Below are 20246 nucleotides of genomic sequence, written 5' to 3' on the forward strand. Positions count from 1 at the left end.
GAAGCTTGTCATGCCACAAATTGAGCTGGGTAAACATGTCTCAGACACCGTTGTTCTTTGTAACCTCTTCACTCTCTAATTGAACTGTTCTGCAACACTGCTTTTCTGGGGGAGCAGCTTGCATGACAAGTGGAAGAGAGAACATTGGCTTAGCTCTTTTCCTGGAGAGACATTTGTTATTCACCTTGCTCTACACCCTCTGCATTTTGCACTGTCTCCTGCTTGCCAGGTGGTTGGGGTGTGACTGTGGGGAAGGAGTTTGGGGGGGGTGGGGGGCCGGGGCGGGGGGGGGGGGGGGGCGGGGGGGGGGGTGTTGGTTTGCAAGCTGGCCTCAGGCACTTAACAGGGTTTGCTGCTCCTGCTTCCCAAGTCCGAACTTGAGCCAAGTCCCCTTCACCCATCACCCCGCCCGTACTTGCCAATCTATATTGGCTCCTCACATTTAAAGTTCTCATCCTAGCAATCAAATCCATCCAGGTCCTCATCACGCCACCCCCCCCCCCCAACCTCTCCCCCCATCAATTTATTTCAGGCTGAGTTGGATAGATTTTTGGTAGACAAGAGAGTGGAGGGGGGGGGAGGGGCAAACAGGAAAGTGGAGTTGAGACCACAACCCGATCAGCCATGATCTTATCGAATGGCTCAACAGGCTCGAAGGGCTGAATGGCCTGCTCCTGCTCCTAAGCCCTGTCTGCTCCTACTCCTGTGACCTCCTGGAGCCTTACCGAAGTCCAAGATCTCTGCACTCCTCCAATTCTGATTTCTTGTCTGTCCATGATTTTCAACATCCCGCCATTGATGGCGTGGGAATTCCCTTCCTAAACCTTTCCTGCTCGCTTCCGTCCTATAAGACGCTCCTTGAAACCTTCCCCAATGACCAAGTGTTTGGTCACCTGCTCTAATGTTTCCTCCCTTGGCTCTATCACATTTTTGGCTGAAAACACTCCTGTGAAGCACCTTGAGAAATGTGACTACCATTAAGGCATTATAGTTGCCGTTGTTGTGAGTGGGATATGCAAATTGTCATGTGGAATCTCACACAGACAGGAGGAGGCCAGTCAGCCCCTCATGCCCATGCCACACAAACATGCAAATTAGGAGCAGGAGTAGGCCATTCAGCCCCTCGAGCCTGCTCTGACATTCAATAAGATCATGGCTGATCTGACTGTGGCCTCAACTCTACATTCTACCTATTCCCAATAACCTTTGACTCCCTTGTTAGTCAAGAATCTATCTACCTCTACCTTAAATATATTCATCAACTCTGCCTCCACCAATCTCTGGGGAAGAGAGTTCCAAAGATTCACAACCCTCTGAGAGAAAAAAATTTCCCTCATTCCCAAATTTCCTTAAATGGGAGGCCCTTTATTTTTAAACAGTGTCCCCTAGTCCTCGTCTCTCCCACAAGTGGAACCATCCTTCCAGCATCCACTCTGTCAAGTTCCCTCAGGATCTTATATGTTTCAATAAGATCACCCCTCAACCTTCCAAACTCCATTGGATACAAGCCCAACCTGTCTAACCTTTCATCATAAGAAAACCCCTCATCCCAGGTATCTGCTGAATGAACATCCTTTGTGAGTGTTATTCAGCTCCCCCTGCTCTCTCCCCATAGCTGTGCAAATTTCTTTCCTTTTCAAGTATTTATTCAATTCCCTTTTGAAATTTCCTATTGAATCTGTTTCCACCGCACTTTCAGGCAACGCCTTCCAAATCACAGCAACTTGCTGCATAAACAAAATTCCGCTCATCTCCTCTCTGGTTCTTTGGCCAATTATGTTAAATCTCTGTCCCTCTGGTTACAGACCTTTCTGCCAATGATATCAGTTTCTCCTTTATTTCCTCTATTAAACCCTTCATGAGTTTAAACACCTCTACCAAATCTCCTCTTAACATTCTTTTCCCAAAAGAGAACAGCCACAGCTTCTCCAGTCTTCCCACATAACTGAGCTCCTTCATCCCTGTGTCAGTCTAGTAAATCTCCTCTGCAACCTGTCCAAGGCCTTGACTCCTCCTCCTTCAGATTACAGGCCCTAAGAGGGCATTGGCGACCATGGACTTCCATTGGATTGGTCCATGGTTATGCTCGACAAAATACTGCAGTGGTTTGCAGTTGCTTTCTGCAGTCTGGCTGATCAGGAAATTCTCCCACTCACACTGCCTGCCATCAGGCGTATTGGAAGGATTTGCAGGTTGATAATCAACCTGTTTGGTCATGTTATGAACGCACTTTCCGTGGCCATCAAGTCCTGAAGTGGAACTCAACACAGAGCTTCTAGCCCAGAGGTACAGACGCTACCCACTGCACCACGAGACCTCCTGAGTAAGAACTTGACATCCTTTCTAAAGAATTGGTCTAACCTGCGATTTATAAATGTTTGCCATAATGCCCTTGCTCTTGTACTCTGTGCCTCTATTTATAAAACCCAGGATCCCATATTCTTTTTAATAGATTTATCTAGTCCTGTCACTTTCAGTGATTTGTGTGTGTAAACCACCCAAGTCTTTCTGTTCCTGCATCCCCTTTAAAGTTGAACAATTTAGTTTGACTTTCTGGTATTGCCAACTCTGGCAGGTTGCATTCCTGGAGGTTTGATCACATGATCTTCTCCCTCAACCTGCTCCACCCCCACATCCCTTCCATTCATCGACATGTCGTTCCTCACCATGCCCCACCTTCCCATGCCCAATCAGAAAGCAGACAAATTCTTCAACATCCAATTAGTACTGCTGAAAAAAGAGACATGTCAAAGCTTTTTGTCCTGTACTTATCAGGACACTTCGCAAGAGTACCAATATAGGGGGAAAACAACAATTTATACTGCATGTGAAGAGAGCGCTGATTGGTTGGCAAGTGGACTCTGATTGGTAGAGGTGTTGCCATGGAGAATGCAGATGGTGATTAGATAGTTCTTGACTGTGAGTCTAACAACCTTTGCCTTCCCAACTCCTTCATTTTTATAAGAAATAAACTCAAGGAGTTATAGAAAATTATTTTTATTTAACACCCTTGTGATTTTTCTCCTGAGTATTCATCACAGCAGAGTCCTGCAAATTAATCTTTTTTTTAATATTCATTCATCAGATGTGGGCTTTGCTGGCTGGGCCAGCATTTGTTGCCCTTCCCTAATTGCCCTTGAGAAGGTGGTGCTGAGCCGTCTTCTTAAACTGTTGCAGCCCATGTGGTGTAGGTACACCCACAGTTCTGTTAGGAAGGGAGTCCCAGGATTTTGACCCAGCAGCAGTAAAGGAACGGTGATATATTTCCAAGTCAGGATGGTGAATGACTTGGAGGGGATTTTCCAGTTGGAGGTGTTCCTAACTTTCTGCTGCCCTTGTCCTAGATGGTAGTGGTCATGAGTTTTGAAGGTGCTGTCTAAGGAGCCTTGGTGAATTCCTGCAGTGCATCTTGTAGATGGTACACACTGCTGCTACTGTGCATCATGGTGGATGGAGTGAATTTTGTGGATGTGGTGCCAATCAAATGGGCTGCTTTGACCTGGATGGTGTCAAGCTTCTTGAGTGTTGTTTAAGCTACACTCATCCTGGCAAGTGGGGAGTATTCCATTACAAACCTGACTTGTGCCTTGTAGTTGGTGGACAGGCTTTGGGGAGTCAGGAGGTGAGTTACTCAAAGCAGGATTCCTAGCCTCTGACTGACCTGCTCTTGTAGCCACAGTATTTATATGGCTAGTCCAGTTCAGTTTCTGGTCAATGGTAACCCCCAGGATGTTGATAATGGGGGATTCAGTGCTGGTAATGCCATTGAACATCAAGGGGTGATGGTTGGATTCTCTCTTGTTGAAGATGGTCGTTGCCTGGCACTTGTGAGGTATGAATGTTTCTTGCCAATTGTCAGCCTAAGCCTGGATATTGTCCAGGTCTTGCTGCATTCGGACATGGACTGCTTCAGTATCTGAGGAGACACAAGTGGTGCTGAACATTGTGCAATCATCAGCAAACATCCCCACTTCTGACCTTATGATGGAAGGGAGATCATTGATGAAGCAGCTGAAGATGGTTGCATCGAGGACATTACCCTGAGGAACTCCTGCAGTGATGTCCTGGAGCTGAGATGACTGACCTCCAACAACCACCATCATCTTCCTTTGTGCTAGGTATGACTCCAACCAGTGAAGAGTTTTTCTCCTGATTCCCATTGACTCCATTTTGCTAGGGCTCCTTGATGCCACACTCAGTCAAATGTGGCCTTGATGTTAAGGTCAGTCACTCACATCTTACCTTGGGAGTTCAGCTCATTTGAACCAAGGCTGTAGTGAGGTCAGGAGCTGAGTGGCCCTGGCAGAACCCAAACTGAGCATCAGTGAGCAAGTTATTGCTAAGCAAGTGCCACTTGATAGCACTGTTGATGACCCTTTCCATTACTTTACTGTTGATCAAGAGCAGACTGATGGGGTGGTAATTGGCTGGGTTGGATTTGTCCTGCTTTTTGTGTACAGGACATACCTGGGCAATTTTCCACAGATGCCAGTGTTGTAGCTGTACTGGAACAGCTTGGCTAGGGGCGTGGCAAGGTTTGGAGCACAAGTCTTCAATACTATTGCCAGTACTATTGTCAGGGCCCATAGCCTTTGCAGTATCCAGTGCCTTCAACTGTTTCTTGATATCATGTGGAGTGAATCAAGTTGGCTGAAGATGATGCTGGGGACCTCCAGAGGAGGTCGAGATGGATTGTCAACTTGGCACTTCTGGCTGAAGATTGTAGCAAATGCTTCAGCCTTATCTTTTGTGCTGATGTGCTGGGCTGCCCCATCATTGAGGATGGAGATATTTGTGGAGCCTCCTCCTCCAGTTAGTTGTTTAATTGTCCACCACCATTCACAACTGGATGTGGCAGGACTGCAGATCTTAGATCTGATCCGTTAGTGCGGGATCGCTTAGCTCTGTCTATCACTTGCTGCTTATGCTGTTTGACATGCAAGTAGTCCTGTGTTATAGCTTCACCAGGTTGACACCACATTTTTAGGTATGCCTGGTGCTGCTCCTGGCATGCCCTCCTGCACTCTTCATTAAACCAGGGTTGTTCCCCTGGTTTGATGGTAATGGTAGAGTGGGGGATATGCCAGCCAATGAGGTTACAGATTGTGTTCAAGTACAATTCTGCTGCTGCTGATAGCTCACAGCGCCTCATGGATGCCCAGTCTTGAGTTGCTAGATCTGTAAGAAATCCATCCCATTTAGCACGGTGGTAGTGCCACACAACATGATGGAGGGTATCCTCAGTGTGAAGGCCGGACTTTGTCACCACATCGACTGTGCGGTGGTCACTCCTACTGATACTGTCATAGACAGATGCATCTATGGCAGGCAGGTTGGTGAGGATGAGGTCAGGTTTCTCCCTCTTATTGGTTCCCTCACCACTTGTCGCAGACCCAATCTAGAAGCTATGTCCTTTAGGACTCAGCCAGCTCGGTCAGTGGTGGCGCTACTGAGCCACTCTTGGTGATGGACATTGAAGTCCCCCACCCAGACTACATACTGTGCCCTTGCCACCCTCAGTGCTTCCTCCAAGTGGTGTTCAACAAGGAGGAGCACTGATTCATCAGCTGAGGGAGGGTGGTACATGGTAATCAGCAGGAGGTTTCCTTGCCCATGTTTGACCTGATGCCATGAGACTTCATGGGGTCCGGAGTCAATGTTGAGGACTCCCAGGGCAACTCCCTCCTGACTGTATACCACTGTGCTGCCACCTCTGCTGGACCTGTCCTGCCGGTGGGACAGGATATACTCAGGGATGGTGATGGTGGTGTCTGGGACATTATCTGTAAGGTATGATTCCGTGAGGATGACTATGTCAGGCTGTTGCTTGACTAGTCTGTGAGACAGCTCTCCCAAGTCCTGGAGTCTCCAGGGTAATCTTAGAGTGTTGGCATCTTATCTTCACCGTGCTTATATATCTGGAGCTCAGGGAGGGAGAGAAACACTAAAAACATCAATTAACCAGATCCATCACCTTAAACATTCACTCCCTCACACAGTAGCAGCAGTGTGTATCATCTACACAACGCACTGCAGCAACTCACCAAGCCTCCTTAGACAGCACCTCCCAAACCCACGACCTCTACCACCTAGGAGGACAAGGGCAGCAGATGCATGGGAACACCACCAGCGGCAAGTTGCCCTCCAACCCACACACCATCCTGACTTGGAAATATATCACTGTTCCTTCACTGTCGCTGGATCAAAATGCTGGAACTCCTTCTATAACAGCACAGTGGGTGTACCTACAGCACATGGTTTAAGAAGGCAGCTCACCACCACCTTCTCAAGGGCAGTTGGGGCTGGGCAACAAACTCTTGCCTAGCCAGCGCCACGCCATAAATGAAAAGTGACAAGAGGCGGGCTCTTTTGCTTTAAGGTTGTCTCTCCTGTATCTGATTGGTTCCTCTCCAAGCTGATGTACCTTTTATGGTCATGGCTGGACATTTCGTCCATGCCAACTTTGGTTGAAGTTAACCTTGGACAGCACGAGGGGGAAATCCAATCAGAGCAAGGGCGTAGTAACAATGGGGACGAAGGATAAACTCATTTGCTTGCACGGTGACCGGTGACTCAATGTGACCTGTGACCTCCCCACCCTATACAACACTAAAATCCATGCAGACAGACAGCCCGGGCCATGCGGGTTTTATTACAGGGACAGACCAAGGAGAATTAGCTGTTTGCTAATATGTCACTTTGTCCTCCCATGAACAGGAACAGGAGAGGAGAGTGGGGGTGGGGAGGTTTGAACCAGGGGTTATGGGGGTGGGGGTGGGAGGCGGGGCTGATAATTAAAGGTGTCAGTTTTATTAATTTGTTGCAGTATTAATTGCCCCCTCTTTCCCTCCCCCTCCAGCCATGACCTATTCAGAAGGATTGATTTGCAGCCTGCAGTGTTGGAGTACAGCAGCACTGCATTGCGAGTGATGTCAAGGTCCTTGCTGTGCTGCGGCTTCTAGGGATATCCTTGAGTCTCAGGAAGAAGAGCCTCATGATCACACCCAGTCAGCAAAACTATCACTGACTGGGGCACAAAGCAGAATTTCCTTTCTCAATGACACTGGACAATTTATTTATTCTTCCTTTGCAAAGAACTTTACAGCACAGAAACAGGGCCATTCAGCCCATCGAATCTAATCCAGAGTTTATGCTTCACACGAGCCTCCTCCCACTCTCTTTATCTCACCCTATCAACATCTCCTTCTCTTCCTTATGACCTCCAGCTTTCCCCCAATGTACCAATGCTATTCGGCTGAACCACACATTACCTTACATTTTACATTAGCTTAATAATATGTCTTGCTGTCAACATCAAAGAGATTGTGACAACTCCAACATCCCAGTGTGAGAGTGAGCGAACCATCATCACCAGGGGCTAACAGGGAAACATGTCCCAGTTACTCTGGCTCTCCCGGACACATCCTGTAAATACAGACACACTCCCAGAGACCGTCTGTAAATACTGACACATTCCTAGACACCCCCTGTAAATACCGACACACTCCCAGACATTCCCTGGAAATACTGACACACTCCCAGGCACCCCCAGAAATACAGACACACACCCAGACACCCCTGTAAATATTGACACAATCGCCAATATCCCCTGTAAATACTGATACACTCCCAGACACCACCTGTAAATGCAGACACACTCCCAGACACCCACTGTAAGTACAGACACATGTCCAGACACACACTGTAAGTACAGACACACTTTCAGACACACCCAGTAGGTACAGGCACAGGCACAGTCCCAGACACCCTATAACTACAGACACCAGACACCCTTGTAAATACAGACACACTCCCAGATACCACCTGTAAGTTCAGACACACTCACAGACACCCCGTGCAACTACAGACACACCTCCTATAAATAGTCACGCTCCCAGACACCTCCTGTAAGCATAGACACGCTCCCAGACACCCTCTGTGAGTAGGCACACTCTCAGACACCCATTGTAAATACAGGCACACTCCCAGACACCCCCTGTAAACACTGACACACTCTTGGATTCTCCCTGTACTGACACACTTCCAGGTACCCCTGTAATTACTGACACAGTCCTGCACAAATAAATGGGAATGTAATTTGGGGGATTTCTAAAACAGGGCAACTCTAATTTCAACCCAGGCAGTATTAAAAATCCATAACCACGTTCACCTTCCCTCCACACTGTCCTCACTTTGGATTGTGTACACTAGCTGGTCAAGAAGAGAGACTGGATGGATTTTGTATGAGTTAAAATGCTGCTCAATGTGCTAGGAGTACTATGGCAGGCCCAGGACTCTGTGCTTGAGATTTGTACAGACTCCGATCTCTGGCAGATGGAAACCTGATACCCTGAGAATGCAGATTGAAAGACTCCACTCCAGGAGCTGTCAAAACTCCTCAGGCTCATTCTGATTCTCATTAATATGAGAGAACTGACACAGGCATCAGGTCAATTGATCGTTACATTAAATATTACTCGTTCTGCTGGAAGTCACTGGCAACAATTTTTTGTCCTTTCTTTTAAATACAGGCCCTGGCCTAGCTCAGTACTGGCAAGGCCTGTGAGGGACGCGTTACCATGAGAGACAAAGGACAAAGAAGGATATGGTGATAGGGTAAGATGAAGAGGTGTTCATATGGAGCACAAACATCAGCATAGGCCCGTTCAACTGAAAGGCCTTTTTCTGTGCTGTAGCTTCTGTAATTATATGGAATGTTTTACTTGTTGTGGTTATGGTTGTTGAAGGTCAATCATCTCAGTCCCAGAACACAGGGGTTCCTCAGAATAGTGTCCTAGGTTCAACCATCTTCAGCTGCTTTATCGATGACCTTCCCTCCATCATAAGGTCAGAAGTGGGGATATTCGCTGATGATTGCACAACGTTCAGCACCATTCGCGACTCCTCAGATACTGAAACAGTCATTGTCCCTGTGCAGCAAGACCTGGACAACGTTCAGGCTTGAGATGATAAGTGGCATGTAACATTCGTGCCAAACAAGCACCAAGCAATGACCATCTCCAACAAGAGAGAATCTAACCATCTCGCCTTGACATTCAGTGGCATTACTATCACTGAATCCCCCACTATCAACATCCTGGGGGCTACAATTGACCAGAAACTGAACTGAACTAGCCATATAAATACTGTTGCTACAAAAGCAGGTCAGAGGCTGGGAATTCTGCGGTGAGTAACTCACCTCCTAACTCCCCAAAGCCTGTCCACAGTCTACAGGACACAAGTCAGGAGTGTGATGGACAACTCTCCACTTGTCTGGATGAGTGCAGCTCCAACAAACTCAACACCATCCATGACAAGCAGCCCTCTTTATTGGCACCCCATCCACCAGTTTAAAACAGTCACTCCGTCCACCACTGACACACAGTGGCAGCAGTATGTATCATTTACAAGATGCACTGCAGCAACTTGTTAAGCCTCCTTCAACAGCACCTACCAAACCTGTGACCTCTACCACATAGAAGGACAAGGGCAGCAGGTACATGGGAACACCACCGCCTGCATGTTCCCCTCCAAGCCACTCACCTTCCTGACTTGGAAATATATCACCGTTCCTTCACTGTCACTGGGTCAAAATCCCGGAACTCTCTCCCTAACAGCACTGTGGGTGTACTACATGAACTACACCACCACCTTCTCAGGGGCTGTTAGAGATGGGCAACAAATGCTAGCCTAGCCAGCGAAGCCCACACCGCATGAAAGAAAGAAACATTTTAAAACTATAATTTTGCTGTAGTGTTTACCATAGATCAATTGCACTTCAACAAGCCTGGGTCACACACATTATCCTAGCTTTTGTCTCTTCCTTTCTCACTGCCCCGCCCAGAACCACCTAGTTAAATGCAGAACTCAATTGGGATATTCCAATGGGAGATGGATGCACACTGTGGAAAGAAGGGGTTAAGAGAATCCATAGCTCTCTCAAACTCAATGGGAAGGGTTTAAAGCCACTGAAAATGACATGGAAGTAGAATTAAAAGGGATTGAGCTCACATGGCTATCAGAAATGGTGGGACAGCTGATGGGCTGAATGGCCACACAATGTTAGTTTCCAATATTCAGCAAATATTGGACTTCTGCCAGGTCAAGGCATCTTTCCACAAGAGGTGAGGGAGAGATCAATAGATCCAATAGTTCTATTCTAACAATGAGCCTACAGGGAGCAAGCAAAGGTTTAATTCCAACTCTGGCAACATCCCACTGAACCAAGGTGCAGCAGAGGGAGGCGAGGAGGTAGGAAGGCAATGGTTGGGGGACAGGTGGTGGCAGGGGCCATGTTTGATGGAGAATTGGGTTACACATGATCCCCTCACAATATTCTCAGGTCAACATAAAGGTCCTGTGTCATGATTGGAAGAACAGGGACGGTCTCCCCAGTATCCTGGCCAACCTCATTAATTAAGCAGAGGATCTGGTCAGTGTTTGTGGAATCTTGCTGTGCACGAATTGGCTGCTGCAATTTCTTACATTACATCAGTGACTACATTTCAAAAACAATAATACTTGGCTGTACAACACTGTGGGATGTCCTGAGGATGTGAAAGAAACTATAGAAGCTAAGTTATTTCTATTTCCTTCCTTTGCTGGTCTACAATCACACTGCCAAGTTTATGACAGAGATTAAAGAAAAATTAAATCCCCTAGCCCCAATTTCCATGGGGTTTAGTTTTCAGTGTAACTCAATAAATTTCAGCAGGACAATTGGTGCAAGGAGGCTTAAGGAATTGCTTATAGCCATTGACACCGCTACCATCCCCTCCAAGCCTCCCTCCCAAGTGGAATTTCAAGGCACCCAGGTTGCCAACACTGCAATAGTAACTTCATTGTCTGTAAAGTGCTTTGGAACACCCTACGGCTGTGAATAGTGCTGAATAAATATGTTTGTGCCTTAACCACATCAATATGTAGCTGTCTCAGGTGCTGAAATCACCTCTTTAACCCATTCAGTGCTCTATAGAGCCCCACACTGAATTAAATTGGCTTACTGGTTAGGAGTGTAGCAGAGTTCCAGTCTCCAATTGGCTCAGGGTCATACTTATGTAATATCATTGATTTTCTTTTATTCATTCGTGGCTGTGAGAATCACTAGGAAGACTTGCATTTATTGCCCATCCCTAATTGCCCTTTAGAGGATGATGGTGAGCCGCCTTCTTGAAACTCTGTGGTCTGCATGGTGTAGATACACTCACGGTGCTGTTAGGGAGGGAGTTCCAGGATTTTGACTCGGTGATGATATAGCCTCAAGTCAGGATGCTGTGTGACTTGAAGGGAAATTTGCAGGTGGTGATGTTTCTTTCCATGCATCTGTTGCCCTTGCCCTTCTAGATGGTAGACATTGACGGTTGCACGGCACTGTCAAAAGACCTTTGGTGAGTTGCAATGCACCTTGTAGATGGGACGTTCTGCTACCACTGTGCATCAGTGGTGGAGGGAGTGAATGTTTAAGGTGGTAGATGGGGTGCCTTTCCTTACTTGATGATTAAAAACACAACCAAAGCCCTCGTTGTTAGTTAAATAGCTGAGACTCTGAGACACCCTATATTGCAGCAGGTGGTCAGGGGAATCATTCTAGATTCAAATGTTATTTCCAATAGAGCAGTTTTTGCCTCTTGCACTTCTGGTAAAATTCAGCTTGGATTAGACATGGAGTTACATGCACAATGAGGAGGTCTTGTAGCTAAAGCTCCGGGTCCAAGTCCCACCCCAGGACTTGATGGCCAAGTTACACGGCCAGCCAGGTTGAGTACCAACTTGCAAATCCTTCCAATACACCTATAGTAGGTGGTAAGAGTGGGAGATTCCTGGCCTGCCATGTGATGGGAAGAATGTTGGAGCCTCTACTGTCACTACCCATAGCTCCAGACTATAACATACATGTATAAGTGCATGTTGTCACAGCAACTCGGACTCCCTGAGTGATCTGTAACTCACCACCCCATGCAGAGTAAAGCTCCTTCTATAAACACTCCCAGTTAAGGTACTTTTATCAAACCATATTGGAGACATGGGATTGTGGATAAAGATATAACTTCATTATAGGCTTTGGATGAAAGCAAAGTAAAATATATTTGTGTAAAGGCTGTGCAGGGCTGTCTGTATCTATCACTGCCTAATTTCTTCTCTCACTTACACAATCCCTCACCCCGGATAAGTTTTCCAGTTCATGTTTTATTATTGATAGTCCTTTGCTCAGTGTTATACAGCTTCCCTCTCTCCTTGTCGCAGTGGGAAAGAGAAGGAACTTGCATTTATATAGCACCTCTCAGCCTCAGGATGTCTCAAAGTGCTTTACAGCCAATTAAGCACTTTTTGAAGTGTAGTCACTGCTGTAATGTAGGAAACGTGGCAGTCAATTTGTGTACAGAAAGCTCCCACAAACAGAAATGAGATGGGTGACCAAGTAATCTAGTTTTAGTGGCATTTTGTTGAGGGATGAGTCCTGGTTATGATGCCAGGGAGAACTCCTCCACTCTTCTCACTGTCCTACCGGAAATGGGGTGATGTGTGTTTTCCTGCAGAGTAACAGTTTACAAAGGCATGATCCATTGTAAATGCGGGGAGGAGTTACTGAGCTTAAATAATATAACAAGCCCCTAGTGAACATATCATCTAATCCACCACAGATAAACCTGGACCATAACATCCAGTTTAACAACAATGCAACAATTTGCTTTTATATAGCATCTTTAATGTAGCAAAACCTCCCAAGGTGCTTCACAGGGGCATCATCAAACAAAATTTGACACTGAGCTGCATAAGGAGCAATTAGAACTGGTGACCAAAAACTTGGTCAAAGAGGTAAGTTTTCAGGAGGGTATTAAAGGGGGAAAGAAAGCTGGAGAGGATGAAGTGGTGTGAAAGCTTTGTGGGCTTAATAAAGGCCAAACATTGGGCTGCTAGTGTTTGGTGACAGTGCCTAGGAATCTTCACAGTGAGAGAGGGTATGGGATGAAATAATGTCAACGAGAGGGCTGGAAGGAAGCAAGTGTTGGAGCCAATCACCTTCTTCAATCAACTGAAATGGTCAAAACAATTATCTTTTGTGCTGAGCTACTTGTGTCCATGTGGATGTGTCTTTTTTTCATTTTCTATCTGAATATCCCTCTTGTTCTCCCTTTGGCCTCCCCTTACGTGCTCTCTCCCTTGTTATCTCTCTATACGTCTCTGTCTCCCCGTTGTTTACTCTCACTTCTCACTCTCTCCTTCTTACTATCTCTGTTTTTCATTCCCTCTCCTCTCACTTACTCCCTTTCTCACTCTGGTTTTCTTTTTTTTTCCCCCATTCTCTCCTTCTCTCTTTCACTCGCTATTTCTCTCTTCTACTCTCTTTCCCTTCATCCCTCTCACTTTCATATTTCTCTTTTACTCTCGCTGGCTTTCTCTCTCTTTCACTCAAAGATTCTCAAGGGAGTCTAAGGAAGTGGTAATGCAGCGCTGTTGATGTGCACCCAACAGTGTGCTGTGGTGGTGAATAAATCATATATTCCAGCGTAATTTTCACTCTTTGCTCTCCATCACAATATACTTCAGTATTCCTTTGGGACATTGAAGAGGTTAAAAGGTTGGAACCATGCAGGACAGCCTCAGGAATCCTTAATCTACGCTTAGTCAATGCAAGACACACCAGAATTGAAATGCTTCTTCACCAATCAGCCACATTCGAGGTAACACAGAAAAACCCCCAGGGGTTGTCAGCCTATTAAAATGATGCAATCACGCCACACTCACAGTGTAAGCTAACTATCAGCTATTCCAGCTATTCTTAATGGGCACTGCAAAAATACCCTGACTCCTCAATTAAAATACTCCCTTTAGAGTAAAAATAAAAACAAAAAACTGCGGATGCTGGAAATCCAAAACAAAAACAGAATTACCTGGAAATACTCAGCAGGTCTGGCAGCATCAACAGAGAAGAAAAGAGTTGTCGAAGGGTCATGAGGACTCGAAACGTCAACTCTTTTCTTCTCCGCCGATGCTGCCAGACCTGCTGAGTTTTTCCAGGTAATTCTGTTTTTCCCTTTAGAGTAACAAGGATTGAATGCAAATCTGCCTGTTTTAAAGAGATTGGCAGCATTAAAGGATAAATAAGAAAGACATTTATTTATAAAGCCCCTCAAGACATTCCAAACCACTTAGCAGCCAAGGCATTCCTATTAAAATGTAGTCACTGTCATTCTGAACGCAGCGGCCAATTTGTGCACAGCAAGCTCCCAGAAACTGCAATGAGAAAAATGACCAGATGATCTTTCTTTACTGATATTGGCCCAAGACATCAGGTTGGGGAGGGGGGGGTGGGGAAACATCCCTTCTCTTCCCATAGCGGCCAAGGAAGCTTTTGTGTTTATCTGAGAGGGCAAATGGAACCTCAGTTCATGTTCACCTGGAAAATGCCACCGCTCCCTCAGTGGTGCCCTGGGATTGTCAACTGAGAATTTGTGCCCAAGAATGAAGGGGACTACTACCCCAGAGGCTAACTGAGTCAAGACTGATATCTTAAACGCCTTGTCATTATCTTCAAATTTCAGTGACCTGAACTTTGGGAATGGGAAATAATGTTCAGACACAGAGTGCTGATGTCCTTTCCCATTGAGCTGCATAGGGGTGTCCGTGGATAAAAGCTCTTATGGCAATGTCAGCCAGGGCTCATTTATAGAAATGTTGCATGAGTCAAAAGTTTGTGGTCTCAAGTCCCACTCCCGAGACTTGAATGTGACCTGGGCTGACACCCCGGTTCCTGCTCTGAGGGAGTGCGGCACTGTGGGAACTGTTGTCTTTCAGATTAGATGTTAATCCGATTATTTCAGAGAAGGTGAGTTCTCCCTGGTTTCCTGGTCAACATCACTTTATGGGTTATCTGCTCATGATCATATTGCTATTTGTGGGAACTTGCTATGCACAAATTAGCTACCGCCTCTTTTACATTACAACAATGATTATATATTTTTTTAATTCATAAGAAATAGGAGCAGGAGTAAGTCATTCAGCCCATCGAGACTGCTCCACCATTTAATATTCTGGCCTTAACTCCTCTTGCCTGATGGCCCACCATAAGCCTTGACTCCCTTGTCGATAAAAAATCTGTCTAACTCAGCCTTGAATATATTCAGTGATTCAGCCTCCACTGCTCCCTGGGGAAGAGAATTCCGAAAGCTAATGACCCTTTGAGAGAAAAAATTCCTCCTCATCTCCATCCTAAATGGGCAACCCCTTATTCTGAAACTGGACCTCCCTAGTTCTAGATTCTCCCACAAGGGGAAACATCCTCTCAGCATCCACCCTCAGAATCTTATTTGTTTCAATAAGATCACCTGTCATTCAAAACTCCAATCAGTATAGGCCCAACCTGCTCAACCTTTCCTTGTAAGGCAACCCCTTCATCTCAGGAATCAGCCTAGTGAACCTTCTTCGAACTACTCGCGATGCAACTATATCCGTCCTTAAGTAAGGGGACCAAAACTGTACATAGTATTCCAGCTGCAGTCTCACCAGTGCCCTGAACAGTTGTAGCAAGACTTCCCTACTTTTATAGTCCTTCTCCCTTGCAATCATTCCATTTGCCTTCCTAATTGCCTCTTTGGCTATAAAGCACTTGAGAAGGTTGTGAAAGGTGCTATAGAAATACAAATCCTACCTTTTTTTGCAGTTTGAGAGGATGGATAAGAGTTGGATTTGATCTAGTAATGTGAGCAAGGCCGGAGGTCTGGAGTGAACGTCCATACAGCAAGCAGTCTCTAGGGATGGCCTACCTTAAGTGGACGTATTTCGGGGCTGATTCATCACATGACCTCCCATCACCAATAGCCCCCCCCCCACAAACTCCCACCATTGGTTGCTCAATGCATTAATCTCAGGGACATGGAATTGCTACCCCAATTGGAATGCACCGTTAACATGATTGGATGATTCTAGGTCTCCTTCCGCCCATCTTCAATGGTGCATAACAAGCAAACAAGCTAATGACAAAAGATGTCCGATTTCTATTATCTATGACTTTCCTAGCTTTCAGGTTAATCTCTAATTCCTGCACACCCCAGGATAATCCTGGAAGATTGGCAACACTGGCTATGCCACCTTTACAATGATGGGAAAGGACTTGCACTGGAGAGATATTTACACGAGGGTTTCCTGGACCTACCTGCATATTTATTGGAATAAATCTTGAAGTTGTTCTTCCTGGAGCAGAGAAAATTAGGGGGAGATTTGATAGAGGTATTTAAAACAATGAAGGGTTTTAATTGAGTAAATAAGGAGGAACTAATTCCATGTGTGGGAGCATCAATAACCAGAGAACACAGATTTAGGATAATTACCAAAGAAGATGTGGAGGTTTTTTTTTGCAATATGTTGTCGTGATCTGGAACGTGCTGCTTGAGTAACTTTCAAAAGGTGAATTGGATAAACCCTTGAAAAGGAAAACTTGTAGGATTATGACGAAAGAGTAGGGGAATGGAACTAATAATTCTTTCAAAGAGATAGCACAGACAATGATCCGAATGACTCCATCTGCTAAGATTCCATGATTCTGTGTAAAACCTGCTGGTCTGTGTGTCCCTCTCTGTTTTCTGTCTGTCTGCTGTCTCCCTGTCACTGTTCCTGTCTGCCTCTCTCCCTTCCTCTGCTCCACTCTCTCTGTCTGTCCCTCTCTTCTGCGCTCTCCAAGTGTCTTGCCTTTATGAGTGATTGCAGCTGCTGAGTGTCTGATTCTAAGCCCCGTGTCAATGTTCAACAACACCTCACCTCTCCACCCTGAGGTCAAGGTTTCCTGAGCTAAGATCCAACAGTGACCTTCGCTGTTGGTCAGAGCACATTCAGCACTCGGCTTGTTCCCAGCCGATTGATGTTGAAAAATGCCACACAGTGCTTCCTGTTACTAAAGCATCATCACAAAAATCTTTTGTGCAGGGTTTTGTTCAGCTGACTATTCAATATTCTGATCTGAGCAAATAAAAAGCACTGAGCTTGTTCAGCAGAGAGTCTGTGTTAAAAACCGAGCTGCTAAGCTGTTAAGGCTTGATTATTGTGTCGTCTCACTTCTACAAGGCTTTCAACTGTGATATTGCAAGGAGGGTTTTGAGACAGGCCTACATCGAAAGAGGGTGTATTAGTATGATAACCTAGCCTGCAGGAGTGTGACTGGTCCACCCCTGCCTTTCCTATTCTCTCCCCTGTTTATCTGAAAAACAAAGTTGCATTTATTTATCCCTCCCAACCTCAGGACATCCAAAAGCGCTTTCTTTTTGAAGTGCAGTCACTTGTAGCAAAAAAGGCAGCCAATTTTCACACAGCAAACTCCCACAAGCGACAATGAGACAATAAGCAGCTAATCTATTCTTAGTGATGCTGTTTTAGCAATAAGTACTGGCCCTGGATAACCTCTGTGCTCTTCTTCAAAATAGTGCCAAGGAATTTATTACGTCCACTTGAGGGGCACAGATGGGTCCTCGGTATAACGCGTCACTTGAAAGGTGGCACCTCGGACGAGTGCGGCACTCTCTCAGTACTGCACTGGGAGCGTCAGCCTGGTCTTTATGCTCAAGGCTCAGGAGTGGGACTTGAACACACCACCTTCCAACTCAGAGGAAAGCGTGCTACCCACTGCTTCATGGCTGTCACCTTATCATTGGGCATGGTATCCATTCCCCTCTTCATCACTCTGTCACCTGTGGTTGGAGTCTGTGATCACGCACAGAGTATGAGCTGTATGTTATTGCAATCTCAGTCAGGCAGACTGGTTCTGTGCTGAGTTATCTGACCTCAGCCATGAGCATGGGATAGGCAACACCCCAAGTGGCCTCAGCAAACCAACCCCCCCCACCCACCCCAGTGGGATAGGGGAAAACGCACCAGGGATCCTGATCCTGACATTGTCCAGTGCGCCCTCACAGAGGAACCGGCTCAACTGCAATGGCCTTCACGGTCGAACAGCCTGCCAAAATTATGAAAAGTTCTGAAAGGGTAAACATTGATTGATTGGCAAAACAGTGCTCAGTGAGGGGGTGGGGGGGTGGGGGGTGCGGCGCAGGCAGCAGCTCATCTCACTGAAGCTCATTTCACCCCTTATTACATGCACCCCGCCCCCACCGTCCTGATTGCCTCTCTTCCTTCATATCACCGTGCTCTTCCTTGCCAAGGGCCTCCACAAGGCACCGAATCCTGGGCCAGGATTTCATGGCCCTGCCGCGGTGTGTCTCCCCCTGGTAGGTGTGGCGAGTCATTGAAATCTCCATACAGTTCGGCGGAACCGTAATATCCCTCTGGGCAGGAGGGGCTATAAAACCCTGGCCCTGGTTGCCATACAGTTCTTCCTGTGCCTGCCACCCACCGGTCCCCTGCGCCACGTGGCAACACTTCAGGTGTGAGCAGTGGCTGGTTATTCAACCACAAAGGGCATCGCTGATTAGCCAACTGGAAGAATTTTTTTTTTTACACACAGTGTTTCTCTTTACCAGGAAATGGAGCAGAGGCTGGAAGATCATTTAAAAATAAACTGGGTAAAGAAGAAAGATGCCAAAGAGTTATAGGGAAACAGGGTTGGCGGGGGCACTATCTATCCTCCATTCCCTTCTCCCTCACTCGCTCGTGCAGCTTGCCCGTCATCCGGCACTGGCAGCGATGGGATGAATGGCCTCTCCCTGAGCGCGTCACAGTTATGACTCTGTAAAGCGATTGTGCAGCACGGTCCACAGCCTCTGTGCTTTCACCTCCGTCACCTGAAGCTGAAAGCCTACAACCAGCCACCCTACCACCTGGGTACTACCTCAGTTCCAAACGCAGCAGGTGAGTGTATGTTGAAGGACAATAAGTACATTGGCTCCCACTCCTCGCGTCGCAGGGTTACTGCTCTCTGGGTGCAGTGGGTGAGGTGGGACACTGCGTCCAAGCTGAAAGTTTAACACCCCATCCCAATATCCCAATGCAGAGCAAAACGCTCCCCAGAATGTAAACCAGCAAGCAATCTCCTTTAAGCCCTCGCAGCTCTGATTTTAAACCCACCGCAAAAATCTCTACCACCACAAACCGAACAAAGTCTTGCAATCCGTTGATTCTAACTTCCGACAACACCCCCCCAGTGCTTGCTGATCTACATTGGCTTCCGGTCCACCCACACCGCAGTTTTAAAATTCTTTATCATACTGTTCAAATCCCTGCCTGGATTTGTCACTTCCCAATCTCCGTAAACTCCTCCAGCCCCAATCCTCCCAGATCTCTGAGCTCCTCCGATTCCGGACCCAGCCCGATTTTAATCCCTCCACTGTGTCTTCAGCTGCCTGGGCCCTAAACTCTAGAAATCCCTCCCTAAACCTCAGTTTCTCCTTTTAAGGCTCCCCTAGGTTGGGCCTATACTGATTGGAGTTTTGAATGACAGGTGACCTTATTAAGCATATATCTCAAACCAAGCTTTGGGTCACCAGTCCTAACATCTCCTTAGGTGTCAGTTTTATTTTGATTTATTCTCTCATGTAGGACATTGGGACATTTTACACTATTACAGGCACTCTATAAATGCAGTAGATCATGTCAGTAAACCCCCTGATAAAACCTCTAAAAGGGACATACTGAGGGAACTGGCTTATATAGGATTGCAGAGGATACACGGCACAGAAACAGGCCACTCGGCCCAACCTGTCCATGCTGGTGTTTATGCTCCACTCGAATCTCCTCCCACCTTTTCTCATTTAAATCTATCACCATAACCCTCTATTCTCTTCTCCCTCGTTTGCTCATGTAGCTTCCCCTTAATTGTGTCTGTATACACCACTCCCTGTGGTAGCGAGTTCCACATTCTCACCCACCCTCTGGCTAAAGAAGTTTCTCCCGAATTCCCTAATGGATTTCTTGGTGACTGTCTTATATCGATGGTCTCTAGCTTTGCTCCTCCCCACAAGAGGAAACATTCTCTCTGTATCCACTCGATCAAAGCCTTTCAGGGCTATAAGGACCTCTATAGGTGACCCTCCTCAGCCTTCTTTTGTCAAGAGAAAAGAGGCCCAGCCTGTCAGTTCTCTTCTGATATGTATACATTTCTGGTATCATCTTTGTGAATCTTCTCTGCACCCTCTCCTGTGCCTCTATATCCGTTTTATAATACGATGACCAGAACTGCATGCGGTTCCCTAAGTGCAGCCTAGCCGAAGTTCAACGCAGACTTAGCATAACTTGCCTGCATTTTAATTCTATCCTTCTAGAAGTAAAGCTGATGCTTCATTTTGCTTTCTTTTATGGCCTTG

Source organism: Carcharodon carcharias, chromosome 31 (genome assembly GCF_017639515.1).
Source record: "Carcharodon carcharias isolate sCarCar2 chromosome 31, sCarCar2.pri, whole genome shotgun sequence".
Classification (NCBI taxonomy): domain Eukaryota; kingdom Metazoa; phylum Chordata; class Chondrichthyes; order Lamniformes; family Lamnidae; genus Carcharodon; species Carcharodon carcharias.